Below are 24067 nucleotides of genomic sequence, written 5' to 3'. Positions count from 1 at the left end.
TGCCAAACCATGCCCTGGCCCTTGCATTTGTGCTAAATCTGAAAATAAGTACTGTAATCGCAAATGACCTGCTTCCATTAAAATCTTCTTCAAGTCTACTGGCCTGAGTCTACCAAGTGCTGAGCACCTTTACTCTCATTAAAGTAAATAGGAATTGAGGGCACACAGCTTCTCACCAGAGGCTCTCAGTAACACTACAACATCAGACCTTATTTCAGCCAATACATTTATAATGGGGTTGTCAGTACTGTAAAGTAAGTCCGAAAAAACATGATAGCAACATAAAAAATGTGGTTATTTGAATTCTTTTCTTTTTACTAATAAATTCTACACATATAAAATTTGTTAAATCATACTGTACCTCCTGATGATTGAATCTTGGTATATTATTTTACTCTAATCTTAAAAGGAAAGACATATAGTTAAAATATAGCATATTATTAATTTTAAACACCATGGAATGTAATACAATGCAACAGGTTATTCATTTTCTATATCAACTGAATTTATTATTATCTGCTTGTATAGTGGTAGCATCTAGACCTCCCCAATCAGGGATCAGAGACCCATGTGTCACAACACAGACACTGTTTTATTAAGTGTAACAATATAAGATACTTTATATATCTTATATTTTTATACTTAATAAAACAGTATATATATATATAAAGTATGTCATATCATTCTCTTGTTATCAAGCAAGAATCTTTAAAGCTAATGCACGTTCTCCCTGCCTCAAGAAAAAAATATAAAATTGTGATGGGTTCAGCATAAGATAGACAGAACAGAACTAAATCTGAAATCAAGCATTCACTGTCTTGCTATTGTTGGAATTAAGCACAATTTAAGTAAATAAATTCAGAATTATAAAGAGCACTAAAACTCTATAAATATATATCACAGCCTCTTAATCCTGTGAGGTGTTTACACTCAATACCACTAAAAACACTGAAAAATTATATTAAAGTTACTCATGAGAGACAAAATACTGCATATCATGTTCAGAATCAGATTGTTGCTTTATGATTACTACAGTAGGTGGATGGAAATTTAAACAAATGGAAACAATGACCATAACTACTGTAAATAATTCCTGTAAATGTGATTAAATTGCTCCCTATGCTGGTCAGTCTTACTGAAATAATATATATATTTTAAAAGATTAAAATGAGTGGAGAAAGCAGAGGAAATATGATAAACAATCTACAAGTACCTTTAGGTTCAGTCTTTGTCTGACTGGGAGCCATGGTAGCAGCCTCTGATGGCAGACCAACGTATACACCACCATAGTTCCTTATTTGAAGAGAAATCATGGCTTAGTATTAATGCTTTCCCATAGAATGTCTACATAAAACAGCCGCATTAGAAAGGCCATAGACGGACAAACAGAGGATGCTTTCAGAGTAGCAGCCATGTTAGTCTGTATTCGCAAAAAGAATGCATCCAATGAAGTGAGCTGTAGCTCACGAAAGCTTATGCTCTAATAAATTTGTTAGTCTCTAAGGTGCCACAAGTACTCCTTTTCTTTTTAGAGGATGCTTTGTAACTATTTTTATAAAAGAATCCCTTGTTTCCAATGCATATTAAGAGGTTACAATTTTAAATGTAATGTTTTTATTAAAACTAAGCCCTTGTTTGACAAAAATAAATTTAGGCTGGCCATTGATTTTAAAAAGGAACCTATGCTAGGAAGGGAGCACAGAGCGAATGGGTCCTCAGCCAAGTTCTTCATACTTTCCACCAAAACTCAACCTTTTCATGGCAACAAATACCCTCTGACAGACTCTTCTTTCTTACCCCCAAAGTTAGCCAGTGTTTGCCTGATGGGAGATTTAATCTGCTCGTTATGTACACTATTGAGACAATTTACACAACTCACTTGCATGATGCACACAAAAAAGGGGGCCATGGGCCCCCACACACCATTTAGTAAAAAAGGGCCTGGATCCCCCTCCACACAGCCATGCATGGGGAGGCCTGTCTACATGCAGAAGGCTTATGGGTGCCAAATGTCTCCACAGTCCATCCCCCTCCTTCTGTGAGCCCCATGGAGGGTGTTTCAGCGGTCTGAGATCTGACTGGGAGGATGGGGAAAATATGAGGTGGGCAAGGGGAGGAATGGGTGAGGTGGAACATACATCTTTCTTCTCCCTTCCAGCCCAGGAGAGATTCCTCAGAAATTATAATACAGCCTATAATTATTATATTATGTATTATCTTTCTGCAGAGCACCTACACCCAAGCCCAGGGCCCCTAGTAACCTGACTCTAATAAAGCCAGGAGCCAGAGTTGATGTGAAGGCAGAGGTCTTCTGCAATAATAGTCTTTTTTCCACTGGCAGATCCCTTGAGATCTGCAAGGTTTGGGGGCTGGGCTCAGTGGCCTAGTTCGTGAGTAGGCAAAACCCCTTCCCAAACCCAAACCCCAACAAAATGCAAGGGAGGAACTCTACAGAGGGATCTCTACAAATGAAGATTTCTTCCCCCATATCCCCTCCCTTTGTTCTTTTTCTAGGTGTGACGAAGTGGGACTGTTCTTAATGTTTTCTCTGAATACTGTGTGGGTGCCTCAGTTTCCCCTATGCATTTCTTAAGTATCTAGGTGGTGGGATAAGGATGTGTGATTGTTGCAGAGCCCTGGAGGGCCAGTGTGATGCTGTCTGCATAGAGAATGGCCGACACCCTGTCTCCTGGCAACTGATGGCCTGGGCCCCTCCCCTGCTGTGTTGGAGAACAAAGATCAGGTGGCCTCCTTGCGCGGGAAAGAGACGAAGGCCAGAGGAGTGGCTGGAGGGAGTTTCAGTTTGGAGCTGGCTGGGGAAACGGAGGGAGGCCCAGCACCAGGTTCTGGGCTCCCTAACTCCCAAGATGGACCTGACTGAGGGGTCCTGTTTTCTGTACCTACAAGCTCTGTTTTGGACTGTGTTCCTGTCGTCTAATAACCCTTCTGTTTTACGGGCTGGCTGAGAGTCATGGTGAATCACAGGAAGTGGGGGGTGCAGGGCCCTGACTCCCCCACACTCCGTGACAACAGGTGATCCTCATTTGATGGCAGAATTCTGTCTGAGCTATTCGAATTAAAGCCATTCCCAGTACAAATCCTACCTCCTTTTGTCATCTTCTGACACCGATTCTTCTGTTCTGTAATTTACAAAAACATATAAAACTCATTAGCAATCAGTTTATTATAATTGCTCCATTCATCTACTGTTTAGTTTCAGTGGGAGGCAGAGGAAAAGAATGATCAATCAGACTGTAATCTAGAGTTACTATTCAGTATTTGGTACCTACCTCACCTACCTATATAAGAGAAAGAAACATTTATTACTTAACAACGTATAATGTGTATCAGAGAACAAGACTTGAGAACAGAGTGAACTAGCCTTTCATAAATGTCCTGTCAGAAGATCTTATAGAACCTTTTTGTAAAACAAATGTTAAATTTCTTTGATGCAAAAGAAAAGATGAATAATCTGATTTGAACTCAGTTATTTAAACCTTTAAAAATAGACTATGATTTTTTTATTAGACACTTAGGGCAAGATTATGGCTTGTCTTATTCATCCATAGGGAGTGGGTGGATTTTTTACTCTGCTCATCAGTGTGCTAGCTAGCACAGCTGGTCTGATGTGGAGGGCAGAGTAATCAGTATCAGGTATAGGGTTGGCACAGATTACTTCATCCTTCAACCAGTGTGGAAAACAGAGACTAAATTGTTACTCTCGGAGTTACCATTTAGACCCTGGTCTGCTGCTAGAGCAATAGAATTGTGTGTTGCCCCTTACTCAGCCCCAGTGATAAAACCACAATCTAGCCCTTAGAATGCATTTCTGAACTATAGTATTAAAAAGTGACTTAAAACATTTATCATTACTAATCACTTATTTAAAAATATAAATGCCCTGTTCAGTAGGCAAAGCCATATCCTGCAATTGTTGCATTAAGCCCATGGGAGTTTGATAGATGGCAGGAAGTGGGACATGGCCTTAAATTCAGACAAAATTTGTTTGGATAGTCAAAATGTTTGATAGCAATAATTTCCTACCATTTCAATCTTCTTTCCACTCAGCTATCTATTGCCTTGAAGATATAATGTATAATAAGAAGATAAGCTCTCTTCTTCCCCACCAATGGAGCACCAGCAAAGAAGGCAGCAGAATTCAGAACTTCAATCAACTTAGCATATAATTAGCATGGCTGTATGGAGTCTCTGATATTACTCTGGCCCAGTTCATCCCCTCCCAGAAAACCCAGCAGGAGAGGCCCAAGGGGAGGCAGCCTCTGGGAGAATTCTCTCACAAGGATTTCCTGCCCTTTCACACTGTCCTATCGGGGGGGGGGGGGGGGAAGAGGGACCGCCCCCCACAGAATAAGTCATGGGATACCTCGACCTGGGTAGCCAGGGCTGTCTGCATGAAGAACCAGTGCCTCTATAACAGCTATGGTCCCCAACACCTTGGCAAACTAAAACTGCAGTCAGATGGAACCACACAACCAAAAATTACCCCCAGTCATGGCTGCCCCCAGGAGACTTGTCTAGTGGGCTCCTGGGGATGTATCATCTTTTCTAGTTATCTTCCAAAGGTGGTGGGAACTGTGTACCTCCTTCCAACCCCGCCTCAGCCTGCCTATTCCTCTCTCAGCCCACCAAATCTCCCCTCGCTCCCTCAGACAAACCCCAGACTGTTCAGAAGGGACTCTACAAGGTCTGGAGGATAGGAGACAGTGCCACAGAGATGACTAAGGTACCCCCACACAAGTCAGCACAAAAGGAGGAGATGTGCGCAAGTATGGATCCTTTGCCCATATGTCTGCTAGATATCAATTTGTATCTTTTAGTGATAGTCAGCTGGCTGAAGTGAAAGAGACAAGACTCCAGAATCATTCTAAAAGGGGAAATTGGCAGTTTTGTGGACCAACAGCTATCAACTTGCCTGATAGCTTTTCTTGCCCTTAGAAAGGCTTTACACTTTGCTTTTCCCCTGCCATAGATAGCTAATAGGGATATATGCAGTGGTGAGCTAGAGCCGGTTCGCACCGGTCCGCTAGAACAGGTTGTTAAGCCCTATTAGAACCGGTTGTTCCGTGAGGGACAACTGGTTCTAAAAGGGCTTCTAAATTTAACTGGCCAAAAGTGGCGCCTTAGGTGCCGACTCCACGGGTGCCCTGGAGCACTCAAGGGGAAAAGTTGGTGGGTGCAGAGCACCCACCGGCAACTCTCCACCCCACCCCCGGCCCCAGCTCACCTTGCCTCCGCTCCGCCTCCTCCCCTGAACGCACCGCCCCTCCGCTTCTCCCCGCCCCAGCTCACCTCAACTCTGCTCCACCTCTGCTTCCTCCCCTGAACGCGCCGCCCCGCTCTGCTTCTCCGGCCCCCCCAGGCTTCCCGTGAATCAGCTGTTCGCACGGGAAGCCGGGGCAGGCTGAGAAGCAAGTGGCGGCTTCCTGCTCAGGCTCAGGGAGGCGGAGGTGAGCTGGGGGGGGGGGACACGAGGAGGGCCGCCTGTGCCGCAGCAGGTAACCCCGGGGTGCGGGGGGGGTGCGCAGGGAACTGCTCCCTGCCCCAGCTTACCTCACCTCCGCCACCCTTGACCTGAGTGGGAAGCCGCCGCCTGCTTCTCAGCCCTCCCCGGCTTCCTGCCGAACAGCTGATTCGTGAGAAGCCGGCGGGGGGGGTACGGAGAAGCAGAGCAGGGCGGTGTGTTCAGGGGAGAAGGCAGAGGCGGAGCGGAGGTGAGCTGGGGCCGGGCGCGGGGTGGGGAGCTGCTGGTGTGTGCTCTGTACACACCAAATTTTCCCCGTGGGTGGTCCAGCCCTGGAGCACCCAGGGAGTTGGCGCTTAAGGCGCCACTTTTGATGTGATCAGTGGGAGGAGCGGCCGCTCCCCCCCTAGCTACACTCCCCCGCCCCTAGGAGCCAGAAGGACCTGCTGGATGCTTCCTGGGAGCTGCCCTTAGTAAGCACCGCCGGGACTCCCCACCTCGCCCCCCGGCAGGTGCCTCTGGCTCTTAGGGGTGGGGTGGACACCCACTACGGTGGCCCACAAGACCCTCCTACCCGGTTCTGGGGGCAGTCAGGGGACGGGGAAGGGGGTGGATGGGGCAGCGGTCCCAAGGGGCGGGGGTGTTGCACGACCCCCTCGTGGAGTGAGGAGGGAACCCGTTGTTAAGACTTTGGCAGCTCATCACTGGATATATGGATCTTTTTAACACTGGAGGTTTGGTAATAATTTGTGCATGCAAAAGAAATCAGCCAGAGGGAAGATCAAAGTTGAGAGTCTTAAGGACCCAACTAAACGTGACCTTTCTCAGCAGTGCCTCACCGAGAAACTGATGAATATCAAAACTGAGATGGGGAGCTTCGAAGATCACTGGAAAGTGCTCAAATCGGCTGTTCATGATGTATTTGAGGGAACACTGGACTTCTCAACCAGGAAGCACCAAGACTACTTTGACGAGAACGATCAGAAAATCCAAGACTTGATGGACCATAAGCCAAGACCTTCTGTGCTTGGCAAAAAGAAAAGGAGTACCGGTGGCACCTTAGAGACTAACAAATTTATTAGAGCATAAGCTTTCGTGAGCTACAGCTCACTTCATCGGATGCATTTGGTGGAAAAAACAGAGGAGAGATTTATATACACACACACAGAGAACATGAAACAATGGGTTTATCATACACACTGTAAGGAGAGTGATCACTTAAGATAAGCCATCACCCACAGCAGGGGGGGGAAAGGAGGAAAACCTTCCATGGTGACAAGCAGGTAGGCTAATTCCAGCAGTTAACAAGAATATCAGAGGAACAGTGGGGGGTGGGGTGGGGGGGAGAAATACCATGGGGAAATAGTTTTACTTTGTGTAATGACTCATCCATTCCCAGTCTCTATTCAAGCCTAAGTTAATTGTATCCAGTTTGCAAATTAATTCCAATTCAGCAGTCTCTCGTTGGAGTCTGTTTTTGAAGCTTTTTTGTTGAAGTATAGCCACTCTAAGATCTGTGATCGAGTGACCAGAGAGATTGAAGTGTTCTCCAACTGGTTTTTGAATGTTATAATTCTTGACGTCTGATTTATGTCCATTCATTCTTTTACGTAGAGACTGTCCAGTTTGGCCAATGTACATGGCAGAGGGGCATTGCTGGCACATGATGGCATATATCACATTGGTAGATGCGCAGGTGAACGAGCCTCTGATAGTGTGGCTGATGTGATTAGGCCCTATGATGGTATCCCCTGAATAGATATGTGGACAGAGTTGGCAACGGGCTTTGTTGCAAGGATAGGTTCCTGGGTTAGTGGTTCTGTTGTGTGGTGTGTGGTTGCTGGTGAGTATTTGCTTCAGATTGGGGGGCTGTCTGTAAGCAAGGACTGGTCTGTCTCCCAAGATCTGTGAGAGGGATGGCTCGTCCTTCAGGATAGGTTGTAGATCCTTGATGATGCGTTGGAGAGGTTTTAGTTGGGGGCTGAAGGTGATGGCTAGTGGCGTTCTGTTGTTTTCTTTGTTGGGCCTGTCCTGTAGTAGGTGACTTCTGGGTACTCTTCTGGCTCTGTCAATCTGTTTCTTCACTTCAGCAGGTGGGTATTGTAGTTGTAGGAATGCATGATAGAGATCTTGTAGGTGTTTGTCTCTGTCTGAGGGGTTGGAGCAAAGTGCTTGGCAGAATGACATCAATTCCAAGCAGAAGTAATACGTCCGCCATCAACTCAAAGCTGAGGTTCAAAGGCAAATCCGCAAAATGAAGAACAAGTGGTGGGAGAACAAAGAGAAGGAGATCCAACAACTCTCCGACATCCATGATGTGCAGATTCTTCAATGCCATCACAGCCCTTTATGGTCCCAGCACCCATGGGCTAACCCCCCTCAGATCCAGATCCTTCCAGAATTGCAATGTGGTTTCAGACCATCTTGAGGTGCCACCAACATGATCTTCACTGCCCGCCAACTTTAGAAAGTGCCACAAACAACATCGACCACATCGCCTTCATCGACCTCACTAAAGCTTTCGAGGTTCTGTGAAGAATTCTCCTTAAATTTGGATGCCCACCAAAATTTGTTGCTGTCCTTTGACTCCTCCATGACAACATGTCTGTGATGGTTGTCAGCAATGGATCTGAAACAGAACCCTTCTAGTCAAGAAAGTATTTAAGCAAAGCTTTGTCATCTCTCCAATCCTTTTCTCCATCCTCCTTGCTGTCATCCTCCTTCTCATCGCTGACAAGCTCCCCTGCAGACTTGACATCCAATGCAGAATGGACGGCAAGTTCTTCAACCTCAGTTGCCTCTGATCCAAGACAAAGACTATCACTAAATCAGTCATTGAACTTCAATATGCAGACAACTGTGCCCTGTGCGCCCACTCAGGAGATCTTCAAAAAATAGTCAACGCTTTCTCCGAGGCCTAAAACCAACACTCAACACCAAGAAAATTAAAGTACTCCACCAACAGTCTCTGAATCACCAGGATCCTGCTCCCGTAATTCTGAGCAATAAAGGGATCCTGGAGAATGTTGAGCACTTCCTTTACCTCCGCAGCTATCTGGCACAGAAAGCTGACATTGACAAGGAAATGCAACACCACCTTAAATGCGCCAGTGCAGTTTTTGAACACTTGAGAAAATGTGTCTTCAAAGATCATGACATTAAGAATCAAACCAAGTTTCTCGTGTACCAGGCAGTTGTTATCCTGCTCTCTTGAACAGTGCCGAAACCTGGGTCACATACGTGTAGACACCTCAAGGTTATTTAACAATACCATCAATGGTGCCTCTGCAAGATCTTCTGATCAAGTGGGATGACTGACACACCAACATCAATGTTCTGTCCCAACCCAAAACCTGCAGCATCCATCATCCAACTCCATCTGTCCCAACCCAAAACCATGATCATCCATCACCAACTCCATTGGGCTGGTTATGTTCTTTGAATGCCAGAAAATCAACTCCCAAAGCAGGTCATTTTCTCACAACTGAGCCATGGCCAATGGATGATGGGCGGGTAAAAACAGCACTTTAAAGACACCCTCAAAGACAACATGAAGAAGTGCAATATTGACATAAATTCATGGGAAACCCAGAATTGACCGACCAAAAAGAAAAAGGAACTTGTGGCAAGGATCCCAGTATTTCGAGATCCAATGAAAACAACAGGAGAAATAGGAAAGGAGGAAAGAACATGCCACAGCCTGACTCAACAATCCAGATCTGCCCCTTCCACTGGGAAATGTCTGCCCCAGTAATGACAAGATCTGTGGATCCCAGATCAGGCTCATTAGCCACCTGAGGATTCACCAGAATGGTCTTCATTCTTCTTCTTCATTTTATAGAAGAAGATTATTATTGAGCTCTGAGGGATTGCCGATGATGATTATCAGTGTAATGTTGTTACATAGTGTTAAGCATTGCAAATAGCAGTATCTGTAGTGAGCTAGTCTATCATCTTCACCTGTGTCTTAGCTTTCAAAAGGACAGCAATATAATCTGTATGCCCCGAGGTCCCTGTCTATCCCCTAAGGCCTCTGGAAGGTCTAGGCCATTATGGAACTCTATGCTTCCCATCATTGGAAAGCACAACAAACAAGTCACAACAGTCTATCCCAGAAAAACTATGGATCCAGTTCTACTCGCATTTACTCTCTGCAACTCCCCGTGAAGTCAGTCTGAGGTGTGTGTACATATCAGAGGGTGGAACTGAGCGATATGCTTTTAGTACAATCTGACACTTGTGAAGGGATTTTGGGACCCAAAAGATTACAAATGATACCTTTAACTGGATCAGCAGAAATTATCACAGTATTTATCTTGTCATATGATTATAAACATTCTCATATATTCAAGATGGCCCTTATTCCAGAGCAGAACACCCACTGATGACAACGACAATTGTGTGTCCATAGCAAAGGATCATTTCTTAAATTTCATTCAGAAGAATGATTGGATTAGACCAAAAGAAATATAAAGCACTGGGTCAAAAGTTTAGAAAATAACTTTTGCTGACAGATTCTGTATTAGGGTGACCCACTGCACTGTATCTTTTTGAAAAATAAATAAAAGATTTTCTACTACCCCAGAAATGTTTCATAGCTTAGCATCACCTGTACCATTATTGACATCCTTTGGCCAGATAGAATAATAGTAGTAATAATAATAATAAAGAGAGGAAGGATGGTCCAGTGTTTGGGGCACTGGCAAAACCTGGGTTCAATTCTCTGCTCCACCATGAACTTCCTGTGACACCTTGAACAAGTCAATAATAGCAAAGTTGGGCACAGAACCCATGTCTCCTAAGTCCCACTCCAGTGCCACACCTGCTAGGATACAATGCTTCAGAGTATCTTATGACCCTGATCCAGCAAAGTACTTAAGCATTTGCTTAAGTTTAGCAGGTGAGTAGTGCCATTGAATTCAACAAATCAGTCCCATTTGAATTCATGAGACTATTCGAGCTTAAAGTTAAGAATGTGCTTGAGTGCTTTGCTGGATCAAGACCAATATGATCAAATAACTTTTCTTGAGCCAATAAATTTTTAAAACTTTTATAAATTCTTAGCTAATGAAAGTGAGAAGGTGTCAAAGATTAAGAGTTTTTTAAATCCTGATTTTAGTTATATTTATCCACTTTGCTCATTTCACAAAACAAATTTTTTTTTCTAGTATCTTACTCTTCTTTTGAAAATTTGCTGTTAAAGGAAATATTAGAATGACTAATATAGGACTTTTCTGATTGCCATTACGATAGCCCATTACTGTGGATTTGTTTCTATGTCTGGCTAGAAGGCCCAATACAGCAAATATTACCCATCCAAGTAGTTCCATTGGCTTCACTATGACTATCTGAATAAATAATTAAAAGAAAGGAGTTCTTGTGGCACCTTAGAGACTAACAAATTTATTAGAGCATAAGCTTTCGTGAAGCTACAGCTCACTTCATCGGATGCATCCGATGAAGTGAGCTGTAGCTCACGAAAGCTTATGCTCTAATAAATTTGTTAGTCTCTAAGGTGCCACAAGTACTCCTTTTCTTTTTGCGAATACAGACTAACACGGCTGCTACTCTGAAACCTGAAATAAATAATGGTTGCAAGAATGGCCCACAGTTTGCTTCAGTATTTAGACTTTCTCTGCTCATCTGATATTCTAATAACACCTGGTTCTTCCTCTAGGAAAATTCTAAAACTCCTTTCCACGTGGGTTATTTGTCAACATCCAGAATTGGTTTTTTATACAACTAAAACCATTAACAATAACTTTAATCATTGACAAGACAGACTGTAAGTAGCATTAATCCAAGTTATTTTTTAAAAAGTGACAGTTGATATATACAAATGAATAGCATTTTCCTCATGTAAGTCATAAGGCACCTGAACTGCAAACACATTCACATGCACAAGTATCTTTATGCACTTGAGTAGTCCCACTGAACTCATTTTCATAGTGTTTGCATTGCTGGGATCCAAAACTAAAGGAAGAGCGAGGCCAACAATTTATTTCTCAAAAAACAGACAAACTCAAATGGACAAACTCTTGAATGAAAAAAACTCATAGGTTCTTATCAAATCCAAATCAGAATATATCCAAAATTAATTAACTGGCTAAATTAATGTTTGTACAATGCTTTAAAGTACATTAAAAGGGCTAAGTGGTAAACGTTATATAATACACCATTTTTGGTTTGTAAAGAGACTTATTACTTAACAAAAAATATTCTGCCATTTATGGAAAGTGATTTTTAGGCCTGGTTCTCATTTACACTTAGGACCTTTATATTGCTTTGGCAGTATAAAAGCGGCCTTCAAATGGGTGCAAATTTAATGTATGCATGCTTTAAGGCAACTTTATACTGCCAAAGTTGTGTAAAGAGGCCTTAGTGTAAATAAAGACTAGTACCTTTATATATATAAAATTATTAAAGGCATGGGTCCAGTAGGCTATGTCAAGAGGATGTTCCCCCATAAATTTGCACTAAGTAGTCCATTCATTTTCCAATCAGTGACAATGAAAATTTAGAAAATAGGTTACATGTTCAAGTAGATCTTGAAATTACCTATGATATCAGTATTCATCTGTTACATTGTCCATCTTTGGTTCTTGGCTTCTAATCTTGGCAGCAGACACAGAGCTATTGTTATGCATTTATCTACTGTATTTAGATGTAAAGGCAGCACTCATTTCTATACTGGGATTCTTCTACCTACTCAAAATAGTTCGTCTAAAAAAACTGAATTAAATTCAAGAATTTCTTTTACTTAATAACATCAATTTTTGTTCAGGTTACTTGGACTCACAGCAAAGCTCAAACTCTAGTAATAAAAGGTTTGTCCCTCATCAGAGGGAAGCAAGAGCTAGACTTTGGAGGCCTTCTTTTATACCTTCTCCCATTGAAGGAGACATGGTTGAGGGAGGCCACTACTGCAAATTTTGCTTGAATGGGTTGAATTCTTGGCTGTGAGAGGCTACCTCCTGCTTTCCCTTTTTCACTGAGGCAGGAGTGAGAGCAAAGGAGGTTCGACCTCTCCCCTTCGTGGGAATGAAAAAAAAAAAGCAGTACTGGGTGAGAATGTCTCAATGCTTATCACTGAGATTGATGGAGAAGAGAGAAGCTGTCATTACAATCTTCAATGTGGAGAGGAATTAGGCCATGAAAAAAGCAATCCCTTTTTTTCCCTCATTGGCAGAGGAGACCTCTTCTTAGAGCTGAGAATGGGGATGCTGGATATTCTGCAGGGCAGTCTGTATGAGGTGCCTGCCAAGTGTCTCTCAAAGAAAGTGAAGGACATGAGTTGTTCCCTAAATGTCTTACATAGAGTGGGAGAGATGTATATGGGGTACGGTATTTCTCACAAAGGGAAGGAGAAACTGCTTTGCGGTGTACCGGTACATGGTAGGGATGAGTAAACACAAGGGGCATGGGCGTGCATGGGAGACAGATGTCTCACAAGTCAGAAAGAAGGGAGAGTTTTTGTTATATAAGCATTAAAGGGGAATTGTCTCTACAGGGGTAAGTGAGCCACCAGCAGTCCTTCACTCTGATTCTGCTGTCTCTATTTGGGTGATGGAAGCAGGCTATCAATAGATGACATCTAGATCAGGGTATGGTGGGTCTAACGTCTTGGGTAGCAACTGAACCAACTGAACAAAATGAACTATTGTGCTAATGTGCTTATAAATAACCCTCGAGTTACGGTGCTGAATGTGTACAGACCATTGTAAGTACTTACACACCTTAGCTGTCCCTGCAGTACCTAGAATGAAAAAGAAATGTATTTTATTGTCTGATGGTGTGATCATGCTCAAGCTGACCAAAATACCCTAAAAATCTCTCTACCCTTCCTCCCCCTCTTGCTCCCAACAAACAAATCCCTCACACACAAACCCCAAAAGTGGATGGACACAGTAAAGGACACTTGTTATTATCATGATTAGCTACTTTCTCCTTTAACTCTGTCACACGTATACCTCTTTCTGGGCCAGATCCTCAGTGGATGTAAATGGATCAGATCCATGATCCTCAGCGGATGTAATAGATCAAACTACATGCAAAGGTTCCAGTGGAGCTGTGTCCATTTACACCAGCTGAGGAGGATATCTTTTTTTTTTTTTTTAACTTTCTACATAAGCTAAATTGCAATATTCTTCATTTTGGCGCTTTTCCAGTAGTAAGTTGCCACAACTAACTAAGCAATTATCCTTAAATGTCTATTTATTTTGTGAACATGCTGTTTGATTCTGTTACAGACTTGGCACTGCGTGTAAAATACTGTGCCATAAAATAAACAAAATTTATAAAACAAACTAGACTGAAATAACTTTAGCATTGGGGACACAATCCACCCAAAACCCCCAGACATCTACAAAATCAGGTTCTTCCTAATTCAGCTTGTAATTTAAAAATAAGGGAGGAAAGGGACAAAAGTTACAACCTTGCTCTATGGTTCTAAGAGTTGAATTTTCATGACTCCACCACCACATGCTGGGAGAGCCGGAATCACTTAAAGATGGCATACTTCTTGGTCCTCCCAAGTTACTAAAAACTGTGTTGTTGTTGCAGGTATGTCATTCAGTTGCACAATCAGTAAAACATCCCTTCCATGAACTACAAGCACTAACAAAGGCATTAGAAACCCCTTTCACTCCTCCATCTCCTCTCAGGAGAAACTCAAGGGAGCTCAGTCTGACGAAGCTACAGGTTTAGTCGCAGCCTGAAAGGTTTTGCAGCATTTTCTCCCTAATGCTCTTTGTTGCTTAGAAAACATTTTTTTCTGGTGTGAAATTGTTGCAAAAACGAATACAGCTCTTCCCTCATTATTGTGGATGGAAGTTGAAGCTAGACAAATTCAGACAGGAAATAAGGTACAAATTGTTAACAATGATAGTAATAAACCATTGAAAGAATTTACCAAGGGTTGTGGTGGATTCTCCATAACTGACCATTTTAAATACAAAATTAGATATTTTTCTAAAAGTTATGCTCTAGGAATTATTTTGGGGAAGTTCTATGGCCTATAATATACAGGAGGTCAGACTAGATGATCACAATGGTCCCTTCTGGCCTTGGAATCTGTGACCTATGAACTGTATGGAAGAATGTGTGGTTTTTGCCCTTGCTTTAAAACTACAATTGAGCAGAGGTTCTGAGGCTTCCCAGAACCAGGCTCCTGTATGAACACATGAATTATACATGTAAGGAAATCCTCTTTCTCCAACTAAGTCCTGTACTTTGGATATTAGGAAAAACTTTTTTACTAGGAGGGTGGTGAAGCACTGGAATGCATTACCTAGGGAGGTGGTGGAATCTCCTTCCTTTGAGGTTTTTAAGGTCAGGCTTGACAAAGCCCTGGCTGGGATCATTTAGTTGGGGATTGGTCCTGCTTTGAGCAGGAGGTTGAACTAGATGACCTCCTGAGGTCCCTTCTAACCCTGATATTCTATGATTCTATGTAATTTTGGTTCCACTGTCTATTGCTAAGCAATCCCTCACACTGATACCATCACCAACAAAGATTTAAATTACAGTGCTGCAGAACAAACCTCCTTTATATTATTGTTTCCAAGATCCCTTTGTGTCTCCTCACTGTACAAAAGGCCCAACTGTAATACATCACTGGAGAAAACCCTTGGTAAGGTTTTAGGGAACTCGTCACTTGGAATCTGGTTGAGGTCCGCATTTTAAAACTTCATTTAAACTGTTAGTGTTCGGAGGGTTCCCAGCTCTATATGCTGGCGATGACTCACAAATAACCACCATGTTTCAAAAGCCTGCTGTGACAGTTCTCGGGGTACTCAGGATTGTGAGTCACCTTGTTATCCCCTGCCTCCAGCAAGAGGAAGTCTCGCACATTGTGGCTGGGTGTTAGCTCCCTAACACCACCAACCTTTCAGCCACTGCAGCAATCTCCTCTGGGTTATGCTAGCCCTAGTTTCATCTTGCAGCTTAACAATACTGCAGTCCCTGAGTCCCTTTGAAGCATTCCCCTGCAATATCCAGCCCCTGACACTGGTTACTGACAGAAATAAGAACGGCCATACTGGGTCAGACCAATGGTCCATCTAGCCCAGTAGCCTGTCTTCTGACAGTATCCACTGCCACATGCTTCAGAGGGAATGAACAGAACAGGACAATTTCAAGTGCTTCATCCCTTATTATCCAGTCCTACCTTCTTGCAGTTGGAAGTTTAGGGACACCCAGAGCATAGATTACATCCCTGACCATCTTGGCTAATAGCCAACTTCATCCTCTATGAATTTATCTAATTCTTTTCTGAAGCCAATTATACTTTTGGCATTTACTATATCTCCTGGCAATAAGTTCCACAGGTTGACTGTGTGTTATGTGAAGAAATTCTTCCTTATATTGGTTTTAAACCTGCTGCCTGTTAACTTCATCAGGTGACCCTGGTTCTTGTGTTATGCGAAGGTTTAAATAACACCTATTTACTTTGTCCACACCATTCATGATTTTACAGACCACTATCATCTATCTATCCCCTGACCTTTAGCTGTGTCTTTTCTAAAGCCCAGTCTTTTTAATATCTCCTTATATGGAAGATGTCACATGCTGCTAACCATTTTTGTTGCCCTTCTCTGTGCCTTTTCCAATATATCTTTTTTTAGATGGAAAGTGTGTGTACCCCAGTTTACTAGTTTTACCTTAAACTAGTATTTCTGTATAACACACAACACTTGTGAGCACTTATAACGAAACAAAAGTAAAGAGAATGATGAAAACAAATGGTTACAATACAAAACAAAATAATAAAATGAGCACTAGGATCTACACTTATTAATAGTTACCTTTCCTATCTAATAAAGTAGGTTTTTCCCCCAAAGTTCAGTCGATTGCAGAGCTCGCTGGCTTTGCAGGAACAAGGATCCAAACTTTCATGAAAACACCTCTGCTCCTCAAGATCTTTGAATGGATACAGAGTGCCTTGCCCCACTGTGTTATACTGCAGCAGTCTTTTGTGTCTATTCATCGACTATTCTATTCTATAATATCCCACCTGTTGTAATGTTCCATTTTTACCTCCAAGTGGTTTTGGATTCTTTGCAGTTGTCTCTGATGGTTTTCCATTGCGAATCTTGGGATGGAGCAGGGCTCGAAAACTGAGCCTTGCATTACATCAACAACTAACCAGGAATGGTGACAGCTCCCTGCTGCTTGAATGGGCCACCACCCATTCACCATTCATCACCAAGCCATATTATCCTCTGGTGACTAATTTTTACGCCAAGTCCATAAAGCATACTTTCACTATAGTTACATTATTATTTAAATATTACCTGTAGGTACATCTCACAATGATTATGACTTTTGATAAGTTATGAGCTTTCTGTAGGTACATGACATGTGATCTCTTATTGATAAATACCCTGCCAGACATGTGTTTGGTGTAATGAGTTTGTTAGGCCTGAGACAAGAATTGTTTGCAAAGAACAGAGCATCAGTTGCTAAGAGTCCTCTGTGTCACACCTATCTGTGTGGCTATACCTAGGGAAAGCACCTTTTTAGTGACTACTCCCCAGGGGTAAGATACATCCATCTCTCCTTCCATTCCTGTATGATCACGCTCCAGCATCATGCAGTCTCTGTCTGTCTGGAACTTGGCAGCTCTTGCAGTACAGAGTTATTCTACAGTATCGTTTCATTTAGGTTCACATTACTTACTGTTGGGGATCAAACAAAACATGAAGCTCAAGGAAAAACTGAAAAAACTGTCAAGTGTCACCTGGTTTTGCATCCAAATCACAAATTGACTCCCCTTCACCTAAAGACAGGGTGCAGGACACCTGGGAAATCACTATGAAGCCACTATTACAGGCACTACACTTCACTACCTAACAACTCTGTGGCTAGTGAAGTCATACAGTTTGGACTCCCGACCATGTTCATGTTACTCCTCCAGTCTCTCCCGAAACCTCTTCACATGCACTTATGGATTGGGGCTAGCCACATATTTTGACTCCACGAGAGCAGGAGGCATAAAATTCCCCTGCATAACCTCTGTGCTTCCTGCCTCCTCCCATACACAGTAGGACCACAGATGCATTTTACCCCTTCTACGGCTGCAGAAGGAGGAGGGGGAGCAGGATTTCACCTTTAGGACTAAATGAGGCACATTCAGATGTTATGTACATTGAACGCAAGTTACTATTAAAGAATAACATTCAGGACACTTTTCAGAGTAGCAGCCGTGTTAGTCTGTATTCGCAAAAAGAAAAGGATACTTGTGGCACCTTAGAGACTAACAAATTTATTAGAGCATAAGCTTTCGTGCATCCGATGAAGTGAGCTGTAGCTCACGAAAGCTTATGCTCTAATAAATTTGTTAGTCTCTAAGGTGCCACAAGTACTCCTATTCAGGACACTGTAGCTGCAAAGCTGCCAAGTACATATCATTTAAACAGTTGCATGTGAAGGACAAAAATGGGGGCATCTTTCATTGATCAAGACGGTTACTGCAGTTTTAAAACAACAGATGCTTGGTACTGAGCATCACCACAGAATGTTAGTAAATGTACTCTGAATGCAGAAGACTGTTGAAAGAATTTTACATGCATATTTTTCTGAGCTGAAGAAATGTATTATGAGTGACTGCATATAAAAGGGAGCATGGCTTCAGGGGAAAAATATTAAGAAGGATAAGAGATGACCAAACACTGACTTAATGGAATAAATACATTAATATAGAAAAGAGACTCTGCTATCTCTATAGATATCTGACTATTAGAGTTGGTCAGGAAATAATTTTTCCCATGAAAAATTTTACATAAATAAAAATGTTCTTAGAGAAATTTCTTACAATATTTTTTGGGATTTTAACAAAAACTCAAAATCAAAAAATGAAAATTATGTGGGCTAGTAGTTTCTCTCTCTCTCTCTCTCTCTCTCTCTCTCTTTTAAATGAAAGCTTAGGTCTCCAGCAGCCATTGAGCACCCACATTTAAGGCTGTCATTGCTCCCACCATTACTCCCAACAGTGGCAGTGCAAAGATGGGACATTTTAAGAAAATTGCTAGCACAGACAATGCTGGAATGGTGGGACATTCCCTAACATGGGACAAACTTAACAAAGTAATGTTTAAGGACACATTTCTTATAGGAAAGAAAGAAAAGCCACATTGGAGCTTCTAAAATCCATCATATAATAAAAAGGAAAATAGAGATTTGTTAGTAAAAACTCTCTATGGATAATAGGAAAGTTTAAAAATAAACATCCTCTATAACTAAGAGTATGGCTACACTACATCTTAAATCAATATAAGTTATGTCGCTCAGGGCTGTGAATTAGCCACCCCCTTGGGTGACAACTTATACTGATATAAGCACTAGTGTGGACAGTGCTATGTCTCTGAGAGAGCTTCTGCCACTGACATAGCTGCCACCACTTGTTGGCAGTGGATTAATTAAATCGACAGGAAAGCTCTCTCCAGTCGGCTTAGAGCGGCTACCCAGAGTGTACCATACTCCCTAGTGTACCACAGTCTAAGATTTAAAACTGCAGGGCTATAAAAAAAGAGGGTGTATACTTCAGTTTACTTGGATCACAGAAATTGCCATGTTGCAACAGACCAATGATCCATTTAGTCTTGAATCCTGCCTCCAATGCTTGATGCTTGGAAGAAGATTTAAACACCCCAGAATATATTTTATTGTGAAATACTACACCTAGGGTGAAAAGAAAAGGATACTTGTGGCACCTTAGAGACTAACAAATTTATTTGAGCATAGGCTTTCGTGAGCTACAGCTCACTCATCAGATGCATACTTTGGGTGGTAATTTTGTTCTTAATCCCACCTGTCTATTCATTTACATCCTCCTGACTCATGAGGATGAATAGCTCTTCTAGTGCTATAATAGCTAGCATAACTGAAGGTTCTATTATTCTATGCATTGGGCAGATGGTATAATTACATATATACCTTACTCAGACAAAACTCACGTTGTCATCAATGGCTATTTTACCTAAAGAAGGAAAGGGGTATTGGGCCCATACATGCCTAAGCCTTTTTGTGAAATTTAATAAAATATTAGCTTCTGTAACAGAGTATGACAGACCATGTTTCAGGTTAATTATATGTCATGCAATGCTAGCTTTGCTGTTCCTGATTGCAGCACAGCCATAACTTTGGTCTTCAAAGATGCAGCAGTACTGTACAAAGCACAAAACTAATTTCTTTGTAAATACAGTGTAATATTTTTATTAGTAATGTGATGGGAATTATTTTTTCTTTATAACTCCAGCATGATGATAGAAAGCTATATCTCTGTCCATTCCTCAAATAAAACAACATTTTATTTTAATTAGACCTACTTTTAAAAGTATGTTTGCCTTTCAGGACTTGTACTCTTTTTATATGATTTTATGAAGGAAATTAAATACTAGGATTCTGATTCTCTTATCACTTATGCCATGTTTACACTAGTGCAACTTCATTGACTTCACTGGAGTTATTCCATATGTACATTGGTGTCAGTGAGAGGAGAACCAGGCCTAGATCTGCTTTTCTTTTACGCTTGTCTATACACACAAGTTCCACTAGTATAAGTTACATTCATGTCTGTAAACCAATGTATCTAAACTCTCGTGCTCAATCTGGATCCATCCAGAATGGAGTTTTTAACCTATTACTTGATTGCCATTTAACATGAGCTAGCTAACATGTTTGTAAATGTTAGTCTGTTTGTGGTTTACCTGTATGTATCCTGAAACAAAAGTTTGTGGTGTGTCCAAGCTAGCATTTACAAACAGATTATATAATTTAAGTTAACTGGCAAACAATTAACTTAAATTAAAAAAATTCTATACTAGACAAACCCTCTGTTACACTTGCACCAGTGTTTGCATCTAGTTAAATCAGAAGTGGGATGTGTCCATGCTGCCACTAGCCTGATTTAACTCACATCAGTGAAGTTGTGATGGTTGTGAATTGGAGTGATTTCTAGCAACTGCAGCCTAGTGAACCAGTAATGGGAGAGAAAGTGTGAAGGAGGCACGGCAGCTCCCACTAATAGATGTAAAACGATAGTGGTGCAATTTTTGAGTATAGATAAGATGTCTGATGTAGTCACATTCATTATACTCATTAATATAAACAGGAGTCACACAAGCATTAATGGGATAAAAAAGTTCTAAACAATTAACATATAGTCCAGGGTTTAGTGAGAAGACCAGCAACTACAGCACACAAATTTAATTACATAAAGTTTGGAGAGCATATGACCAACATAATTTACACTCACAAACTACATGTATACTGCACTGTAGTGTGGACTACAGGGGTGTGACTTGCAGAGCACACCAAAGTGTTGCAATCTAGCTGCCCCATGTGGATGCTGCTGGAGTGAACTAAAAGGTACATAGTTCATGTTAATGTAGTCCTCTTGCAAACAAAACTATGTTAACCAAACTAGATACTTTTTAGTTTTCACTAGCAGCATCCACATGGGGAAGTTAGAGCACAACACACTGATGCTCTTTGCAATTCACACTCCTGTAGTCTGTACTGCAGCCCAGTGTAGATAAATCCTCAATCAGACATACCTCTGTAATTCATAGATTCATAGATACTAAGATCAGAAGGGACCATTCTGATCATCTAGTCCGACCTCTTGCACAACGCAGGCCACAGAATCTCACCCACCCACTCCTACGAAAAACGTCACCTATGTCTGAGCTATTGAAATCCTCAAATCGTGGTTTAAAGACTTCAAGAAACAAAGAATCCTCCCTTAAGTGACCAGTGCCCTATGCTACAGAGGAAGGCGAAGGCAATGACACTGAACTACAGAAGTTGGGGGGAAGAAAATGAATAGTTCCCCATCACATATTCTTGAGTGCTATGGGGCACACAGATACATTCTAGGACACTCTAACATGAATCCCTTTTACCAAGTAACCAACTCTTTTCACAGACCTGACCAGAGGTGTGTTAGGTACAACAGCCTCCAGATTGGCATAAAATAGATCCCTCAGGATCTTCCACAATAATGGAGAAGTTCTCAAAGAAAATCTAAATCTGGAAATGCTCAGTGCTGCTCTCAGCAGCAGAGACGTAGAACTTCATAACCACTGTACTGCAAGAATTGCAGGTTTGCTATAAAAAAAAATAGAAAGTAAAAAAAAGTAACAATCATGTACAGAAGTTTAGGGTTTGTTTTTTTGGTTTGTTTTTTAAATGTACAATAGTATGCTTTTAAAACCGCAGGGTTTCTTGTTTACATGTTAAAAAAAAACACTGCAGTTTAAACTTGTTCTAAAAAGATAGTACAAGTAGCAACAGAGTTTATAGAATCAGTTAACCAATCTTAAACAATCTCCTTGAATAAATCAAATTCTATTCTTTTATTTACCTGATTACACCAGTTAGTGTATCTACCTTTCTAGAACTATAACAATATATATGTCAGATGTTTACTAGTTAACAACTAGTAAATAGAAATAGCAACTACAGCTATGGTTGCAGGAGCAACTCCATTAAAGTCAATGAAGTTAGATCAATATAAAACTGGTGTAAATGACAAGAGAATCAGGCCCCACATTTCTAACAGAATCTACCTCTGCTTTACTGGGTAGTTTTAAATGATTGTGAATATCCTAATAACAAATAAACAAACAAATAAATAAGAGGGGGAAAACACTTAAATATATTGCTTAATGTTAACCAGATGATTTGAAGATGAAAAGTGCTATATAAATGCTCACTATTACTACCATTTTTAATCACAGGTTTCAGAGTAGCAGCCGTGTTAGTCTGTATTCGCAAAAAGAAAAGGAGTACTTGTGGCACCTTAGAGACTAACAAATTTATTAGAGCATAAGCTTTCGTGAGCTATGCTCTAATAAATTTGTTAGTCTCTAAGGTGCCACAAGTACTCCTTTTCTTTTTACCATTTTTAAATTATCATAGCCCTTTTTTTTACTCCAGCAGCACTGTCAAATATCAAATCTATTTTCAAAATAACACAACAAGGTATGGAGCCAGCTGGATGGATCAGTTAGTAACACACATTAACATGAGGATAACCTCCATGAAGGAACAACTTCTCAGACAAGCAGAGTGTACAGGAAGGTGCATGAACTGATTACAGAAGTGGTGTTCTTAGTCCTTGAAGGTCCAGGGAAGTGAAGAGGATACAAGTTACATCCCTAGTTGCATGTCCACATGTAGCTTTTGACTCCTGCTGCCTACGGCTGCAGGATGTAAATGCTTTTGAGACCTGAAGAAGAGCTCTGTGTAAGATTGAAAGCTTGTTTCTCATCAACAGAAGTTGTTCCAATAAAAGATATTACCTCACCCACCTTGTCTCTCTAATGCTTTATGGGGCTGATCTAAAGCTCACTTATGCCAATGGAAAGACTGTCAGTGACTTCAATGGGCTTTTTGGATCAGGACCTTTATGAAAGGAAACTGGAACATTGTTAGGGATAAAGATGCCATTCAGAATGAGAAGAATGTAAAGTCAAAGATCCCCACCCTGACCAATCCACATTCACAGATCCAAAAACAAAACCTCAGTTGTCTTATAGGTTGGACAAGAAATGCTTGAAGTTCCAGCCACCAAACACAGAAAGCGTTTATTACCAAAAATACACAAATCATAGTTAAAGGGCAGATGCAAACACTGCTCCTAACAAACATTTACTATTACAGTGTCCTTATATTTTTATTACTCTTTAATATCTTACTACTTGATCAAAACTGGCTCAAGTATGGTATTATTTATTAGCCTAGAAGAGTAATTTCCCAGTAAGCTGACTCCTTTTGATGGGATGTTTACACAGCATATTTTGCACAGTATGTTCTGAATTGTTAACATGTGCCTTCTCTAGCTTCAGCATTTTAACAGCTATTTGGAATGGATTTGGGGAGCCTTTAAAAAGCAGTAATTAAAAAAAATATTTCCCCCTCCAAAAAGATAAAGCCTGCACGCTGCATCCTGAAGCAGCTGGGGAGAGTCTCTTGTTCAATGTGAGAGCAGCCCTGGCGAAGTGAAATGTAGTTTCCAGTTCTAGAAACGCCCTGTCTCTTCTTCTTTAAGGAAAGAAAAGCCTCTTCTCCGTGAGTCTGAACCTAGGAACAGCTTCTGGGTCCTGCCTCCCCTCCTACCTCCTGTCCCTTCCAGACCCCCTCCGTCCTCGAATCCTACCTACTGCCCCCGGCCCCACCCCTCCTACCTCCACCAACCCCATCTCCTACCCCCGCCCCTGTCCCGCGAGTTCCCTCCCCTGCCCTTGCCGCCGCGCCCCTCTCACCTCGGCTGCCCGCGCCGCTGGCCGTGGAGTTCCCACAGCCCATGGCCCGGCGGGCGCCACGCGGAGCTGGGGCAGGCGGCGGGAGCCCGGCCAGGGGATGGAGCCAGCGGGGCGGTGGCAGCAGCAGGCTGCCCAGGGATCGCGCTGCGGCGGGCTCGGGAAGGAGGATGCGGGGGTGGGAAGGGGGGGGAACAGGGGAACTGCCCATCGCCTGGGTAACGGCGGAGACCAATCGGCGCTGCCGGCAGCTCGGCTGGCCCTGAGGGGAGCTGGACCCCGCAGGGGGCTAGAGGCAGCGGGCGATGCACCCAGCCCC

At 42.0% G+C, this 24067-nt stretch overlaps 1 long non-coding RNA gene across 1 annotated transcript; it reads right to left on the bottom strand.

Annotated features, from left to right (window-relative positions):
• Positions 1-388: 388 nt before the first annotated feature.
• Positions 389-23821, bottom strand: LOC119850091. The gene is made up of 5 exons (XR_005290702.2): positions 23752-23821; positions 13215-13238; positions 3105-3140; positions 1214-1293; positions 389-401 (listed from the first exon to the last, which is right to left on the bottom strand). It is a non-coding gene; the product is annotated as an uncharacterized LOC119850091 (long non-coding RNA).
• Between the last annotated feature and the right edge of the window lie 246 nt (positions 23822-24067).

This window comes from Dermochelys coriacea, chromosome 1 (assembly GCF_009764565.3).
Source record: "Dermochelys coriacea isolate rDerCor1 chromosome 1, rDerCor1.pri.v4, whole genome shotgun sequence".
In the NCBI taxonomy this organism is placed as follows: Eukaryota; Metazoa; Chordata; order Testudines; family Dermochelyidae; genus Dermochelys; species Dermochelys coriacea.
The sequence above is the reverse complement of the archived record's forward strand: the minus strand, read 5'-3'. Positions and strand labels throughout refer to the sequence as shown.